Raw genomic sequence first — 7,460 nt, forward strand, 5'->3', positions numbered from 1 at the left:
CAAGTTCGATCTAAGAGTCATTCATCTTCTAACCAGCTCTTGGTTGGAATCAATCCGTTAAGTTAGCTTCCTCTGTGAGCGTTTTGCAAGGATTCTAGAAGGACTCTTAGATCGAACTGCAAAGCTGGAATTTGCAAAGCTAGAGGTCCTTCTAGAATCCTTGCAAAACGCTCACAGAGGAAGCTAACTTAATGGATTGATTCCAACCAAGAGCTGGTTAGAAGATGAATGACTCTTAGATCGAACTTGGAATCTATGATGGTCACTCTTAGATACCAAGACAATTCACTCCAGAATTAGCTTGATCAAAACTAATTCAATGAATCGGTTTAAACATCAAACCTAAAGCAAGATTTGAAAAAGAATAACACCAAAAGGGTATCAAGAAAACACAAAGGTTTTTTTCTGTATTCAACTCAAAAGTCCCTCAAACATGAGTATTACATGCCTTTAAATAGGTCTAAAAGGTAACCCTAACATAATATGGTTCAGCCACCAATCACTAATAAATGCTATTAAATACAAATTGAAGAATATAAGGCAATTCATACAAACTATTAATAAATGCTATTAAATATAAAAGGAAGCAAATAAAGCATTAATAATTTCCTTAATTGGTAATTCAACTACCAAAGGCAAGTCTTCTAATTATTTTCCAATATCAGCCACTCCATTATCTTCTTGATTTGATAGGCGAATGCTATAAAGATTTTTGGGCACAAAAGTCCTTGTTTCAACCGGTACACTAGCTAGCTTTTGAAGATGCAATGTATAGGCCTCTTGAATCTTCTTAACCTTGCTTCTTGTAATCGGTCCTTCGGGTACATGCACGTGATCAGTTGTTGGATTCATATCACAAGAAGATTCAACAAGCATTCATACTTCATCTACAAAATTGGATAGGCTATGTTCAACCATCATTTCATGTGTTACAAGCTGATTCGTTTGAGTCAAGACCATTTGGAGATTCAAAAGTAAATATTTGCACGGTTGAAGTAGTGGATGAAGTTGCAAGCATCATTTCATGAGTGGTTAGAAAACTTTAATTATTATTTTAATTTCATAAAGTTTGTAATGCTCAAATTGACTTCGTCTTCTATGGAGATTTAAAGGGATCGAGATTAAATCACGAACACTAACTTCTTTTGTTGGGAGACTATAAATACCCACAAATTATTATGTAAAAACATATTTGTGATATATGAAATTGATCTCTCAAGTTGAGACGATCCCCCTTATAGAAATTTGAGCATATCTTTGTCATTTGTAAGTTTCATGCAATTCTTGTGGTAGATTGCATTGAGTCATTCAATCAAGCCTTGATGATTGTGAAGCGACTCAATTTAGAAAAAGGTTCCAATCTTGTTTCTCAATCTTGGATCTCATTAGCTAATTTTAGCTTTATCTTTTGATTGATCCAAATTTTGTATAAGTGTTAATTTCTTTAATACAAGGGTTCTTGCTTCTACAAACTTCATATATAACCTCAACATGCCATAATATGCTCAGCAATAAAATTTCATAGGCAGCAGAGTTCATCTAGTGGGTTATTTTAACGTTAACTAAATCCCGAGCAATTTGTTCGGTTCAAGGTCTTAACTTACGGTTCCTAGGGTTTTTCTTTCATTTATCCTAATTTCATACTTTTTTTAGGGCTCATATGGAAATCCAAGCGATTCCTACAAGTATTTCTTAACAAAAAGTCTAAGGTGGCTACTTAACTCGTTGTCGACGTTCGGGATCTTTTTTCTTGAGCTTCCGGTACCCGAATTACTTCAACTTTCCTTTCACAGACTACTTATTGTGTCTACTTTCTGGAACTATAAAGTTTTTCATGAGAACCGGTCTGGAAGAGAGTTAACATAGAGAAAAACCAAGGGAAGGACGAGTTTTGTGTTGACGTGGCCGGTTCAACTGAACCGGCCACGTCATCGTCTTCTTCCTTCAAACGGGAAGAAGACGCGCACGACCGTTCCTGCCGTTGTCTGAAACTCGCCCTCCCCAACTCCTATCACGCCATTTCTCCCCTCGATTCCTTCATGAAACATAAAGAGGGTGTTATGAGGAAGAGCTAGGGATAGATTTCGTACCTTTTCTTGGATCGTAGCCTAAGATATTTGCTTCCAAAGTTCGTCCAAAATATGATTTCTCACTGGTGTAAAAACAGAGGATTTCTTATTGGGTAGTCGATTCTAGGGGTTTTCGAATCTCGATTTCTTCACTAAACCTCTTCCTTATTCTTCCTTCAAGATAAAGGAATTGGTTTGGATGAACTACTTTGAGTGTGGGATCTTAATTTTAAGAAACAACTCTCGGTCTGCAAGTTACCCGACACCTTCAATTTTCGATCTCTTGGTTATCTTGTTCTATGACGTTTCACCTCTCCATTCCTTCAGCAAAGTTACTCGAATTCTTCTTATAAAGCTAGAGGAATCCTTGATTTGAAGGAAAAGAGGCTGTAGATAGGAATTCGACACTTACCTCCAATTTTTGCCTGAAACGGATTTTCGTCAATTGGGAACGTTCCTGAGGTTATTTCTCTTCGTGGGCTTCTATGGAAACATTCCTTGGAGGTGCAGAAACCGATTGGGGTTGTCCTTGCTCGAAGAATACTTGTATATCCTCGGATTGGAATGTTGAGTTTTTCTTGAAGCTCTTTAATGGCGGATTAGATTGGAGGAATGGTTTCTAGGCACTTTCAGGACTCTATTTCTACATAGAACTTATGGGTAATATTGTTTAGAAGCTTTAGGAACAAGTTTGAAAGGAAATGGTGGAGAATTTCTCTCGAATTTAGAAGAAACCCGAGAGTAGGTGACCCAAAATCTAAACACTTATTGCCAACGACTGGGAGCTCGACCTTGCTCGATTCTTGTCCCAAACGATTGCCCCAACTTCAGAATTTATAGGGAAAACTTAAACTGACATTGGGAGCTCCAGAATCGTCGTGAATTGTCGATTAGATTTTCTGGAAAATTCGTCACAACTATCTACTCCGATTAGAGACTCACCGACTTTGGTTTTGAATCCTAGTCGTTGGAAGTGATGATCCGTGAGTGTTCTACAAAATATCCAAGTTTGGAGGAGATCCTACGGCTGAGATTTTTTAGCAGAATGGCAAATCCGTAATTATCCTTAACTTCAAGGGTATTTTGGTAATTTTCCACATTCCGAATATTTTATTATTATTTTCTCAAAAAATCCATAATTTCCTAAACATTCTTCATTCCTTGTTGGTCATTTTTCCCTTCTCGAGCATCTTAAAATTCCTTCTAGATAAAGAATTAAAAATCTAGAAAGTTCCTTGATAATTGGAAAAATGACCTTTTCGTCCTTTTCGCTTACGCTTTCATTCTCAATCCTTCTCCAAAGGTCTTAACTCCTTAAAAGATAATTTCTTAGGGTTTAGAAATGACTTACTAAGATACCTTTCGTTGCTTAATCCTCATAATATCCTTTCTTGGATCCTTTGGGTCTTGCATAGGTGGCTTTCCTTCATTTTTGGGTGTTACAAAATTAGTGAGCCCAACAACATCACTCTAACTCACACAACTATGTTGAACTCCGAGAAGACCTTTTAACCTTACCTTCTTGGTTCATATGCTTGAGGTAACCCTTGTTTCTACATGAATGCATGTTTTTTTTTTCTTTTTAATAACTATCTGGATCAGCTCTTAATGTTCAATATATCGTCGTGTGGGCCAATTCTTTCCTCTTAATGACTATAGTTATTGCTCTAAAAAACAAATGTTAAGGAGTGTGAAGTCCTGACTTAGTAGCTCATGTGTCTATGGCTCGGTCTACCTTTAACAATGCCAAGTTGTTCTGGCCATAATCTAAAAAATTCAATTAGATTCAAGGCTCATATCTCGTGTTGGTATTAATGTTGGAATTGATGGTGTTAATATAACACATGCGGAAGCAATTTGGATCTTAGGCACTTTTAGAACATCAATTATAGTAAATAACTAGCATGTTCATAAGTATTAAAACTTATGAGTTTGAATACTAACCTTTTTCCTCACGAACCGGTTTCCAACCACCACTAGCGTCTTCTCCACTATCCTCCGGCCTTAGAACGGGATTGTGGAATCTGGTGAGTGACTAAACTTGGGAGAGATTTTGTATATATGAAGAGAGTGTTTGTGAGGTTTTTTCTCAAGGTTTTTCACCAAGAAGAAGAAGACCTTTCATGTACCATGATCACTCTATCTAGATGAACACAAAGAACGGAAGAGAGAAAAATGCAAGGAGAACTCTGGCTAAAAGAATTTGTATTGATGACTTCAAGTATGTACAGCAAGAGAGAATACAGAGAATAGAAAGTTACATTTTCAAAGCTCTATCGGACGGGATATATATATAGTTCAGTTTACTATATATAGCTTTACCAGATTTAACCATCTACTATATATAGCTAGTTACTATATATAGCTTTACCGGATATAGCCGTTGACCAAGCTATAAATAAGAGAGCAGACTCTATAACCTAACAATTCTCCCACTTGGAGACTAATCCAATCAACCAAGAATTTCATTCTCAAACGATCACTAGACCATACCAATTAAGGCTTTGCATAACCTTAATTTTTCAACATCAACACATTTTGTTAACATGTCTGCTGGATTCTTTGCACCCTCTATCTTCTCCAAACACATATCGCCTTCTTCCACTAACCTGCGAGTGAAATGATATCGCCTTCTAATGTGTTTTGTCCTTGTGTGATAGACTGGGTTTTTCACCAACTGTATGGCACTCTGACTATCTGTATAAATGATCTTCTTGCACTGCTTCCTCCCTAATTCTTCTAGATAGTCTGTCATCCATATCATCTCCTTTCCAGCTTCAGCTATTGCCACGTACTCAGCTTTAGTAGATGAAAAGGCAACGCATTTCTGAAGCTTGGACATCCAGCTCACTACTGTTCCATCTATAGTGTAGATATATCCTGATGTGCTCTTGCTAGAGTCTACATCTCCACTTAGATCAGCATCCACAAAACCTTGCAGAACTACTTTGCCATTGCCATAACAAAGTGAAGTATTGGATGTACCTCTCAGATATCTCAGAAGCCACTTCACAGCTTCACTGCATGTGTTAGGTCTAGTGCAGACCATAACATACATCAAACTCCCAACTGTAGAAGCGTATGGAACTGATGCCATGTGCTCATGTTCCTCAACTGTCTTGGGAAATTGCCCATTTGACAATTTAATATGATTTGCCTAGGGGGTAGTCCTGGGTTTAGCGTCATTCATCTTGAATTTGGACAACACCTTCTCAATGTACTTCTCTTGGGATAGATTTAATGTGCCAGCAGATCTATCTCAAGAAATCCTCATCCCAAGAATCTGCTTCGCTGCACCCAAATCTTTCATCTCAAGAAATCCTCATACTTGATCCAGCAATTAGTATATCATCCACATAAAGGAGTAGAAACACATAAGAATCAGTGTATTTCTTGAGGTAGCAACACTGATCTTTTTCACTCTTGTGGAAACTACTCTTGCATATGAAGGAGTCAAACTTCTTGTACCATTGTCTCGGTGCTTGTTTCAGTCCATACAAGCTCTTATTGAGCTTACACACCATGTGCTCCTTGCCTGGAGCTGCAAACCCTTTTGGTTGTTGCATATAGATCTTCTCATCTAGATCTTCATGTAAAAATGCCGTTTTTACATCCATTTGCTCAAGGTGCAAATTCTCCGATGCAACAACACTCAGCAGAATTCGAATAGTAGTTAATTTCACAACTGGAGAAAAGATCTCAGCATAATCAATGCCTTTTCTTTGTGAATATCCTTTAGCTACTAACCGAGCCTTAAACCTCCTTCTGCCATTTAGTTCAACCTTAATTCTGAACACCCATTTGTTCAACAGAGCTCTCTTTCCTGTAGGCAACTCAGTCAGCACCCATATATTATTCTTTTCAAGTGAGCTCATCTCATCATCCATGCCTTGCTCCCACTTGGTTGAATCTTCCACTTGTAGGGCCTCATCAAAGGACTCTGGTTCTCCTTTGTCAGTCAGCAACAGATAATGTAATGAGGTTGAATATCTATTTGGTGCTCTGATAGTTCTGGATGTTCTCCTCAACACCTGCTCTAGTGTAACTTGCTCCACGTCTAGTTCTTCAACAATAGGATCAGGAGTTTTTTGAGCTTTTGTTGTAACATCACTGCGTGAATTTTCCTGCCACTCAAGTTCAACTCCCACTAGCTTCGTAGTCTCAGAGTTTATCTTCTCTCTGTCCTTGTACATGACATTTTCATCAAAGGTCACATCGCAGTGTCTTAGGATTTTCATATTGTTGTCACCCCAAAACCTGTACCCGAACATGTCAGAGCCATAGCCTATGAAGTAGCATTTCACAGCCTTAGCATCAAGTTTATCTCTCTTCTCTGGATCAACATGAACATACGCAGTACAACGAAAGTTCTCAAGTGAGAGTACTTGAGTTCTTTCCCTGTCCATACTTCTTCGGGCAATTTGAACTTCAAGGGTACTGACGGCCCTCTAATAATCAAATATGCTGCTATGTTCACAGCATCAGCCCAGAACGTCTTTGAAAATCCAGAATGAATCCTCATGCTTCTTGCTCGCTCATTCAATGTTCTGTTCATCTTTTCTGCTATACCATTTTGTCTTGCCTTACCAGGAATTGTTCTTATTAATCTAATTATCTCAACTGCATAAAATGTTTTAAACTTTGATTTGTTGTACTCTCCTCTATTGTCAGACCTCAGGCATTTGATCTTCAAGCCGGTCTGATTTTCAACTTCAACTTTCCACTTCTTGAATGTGGTAAACACATCTGACTTGTGTTTCAGAAAGTAAACCCATACCTTCCTGCTGAAGTCATCGATGAAGGTGACGTAGTACCTTGATCCACCAAGTGATGAAACTGGAGATGGTCCCAATGTATGGACCATTTCCAACCGCACTTTCTTCGGTTCTTTGGCAGCCTTTGTGAAACTAACTCGTTTCTGTTTGCCCATAACACAGCTCTCACAAAGACCCATATCAACAGATTTTAAGCCTTCTAAAGTTCCTTTCGCAGTCAGCATCTTCATTCCTTTGACGCTCATATGTCCAAGTCTATTGTGCCATAGACTTGAATTGGAAGCACTCTCAGCAGCTGCAGTCATGTTTATACACTCTGCAGTAGTGTATAAGGTTTCAGATTTTGTGCCATGTGCAACAACCATGGCGCCCTTCACAATCTTCCACGAACTCTTTCCAAACTCTGCTGCATAGCCTGTGCTATCCTACTGACCAATAGAGATCAGGTTCTTCTTAAGACCAGGAATGTATCTGACATCTTGTAATGTCCACTGATTTCCTGCTGGAGTTTGTATGGAGACATCTCCCTTCCCTTCAATCTCCAGAGTTTTGTTGTCGGTGAGATACACCTTCCCAAAATTTCCTGATTCGAAATTTCAAAACAATTCCTTACTTG

This window comes from Cucurbita moschata, unplaced genomic scaffold (genome assembly GCF_002738365.1).
Source record: "Cucurbita moschata cultivar Rifu unplaced genomic scaffold, Cmos_1.0 Cmo_Scf00046, whole genome shotgun sequence".
Taxonomy (NCBI): domain Eukaryota; kingdom Viridiplantae; phylum Streptophyta; class Magnoliopsida; order Cucurbitales; family Cucurbitaceae; genus Cucurbita; species Cucurbita moschata.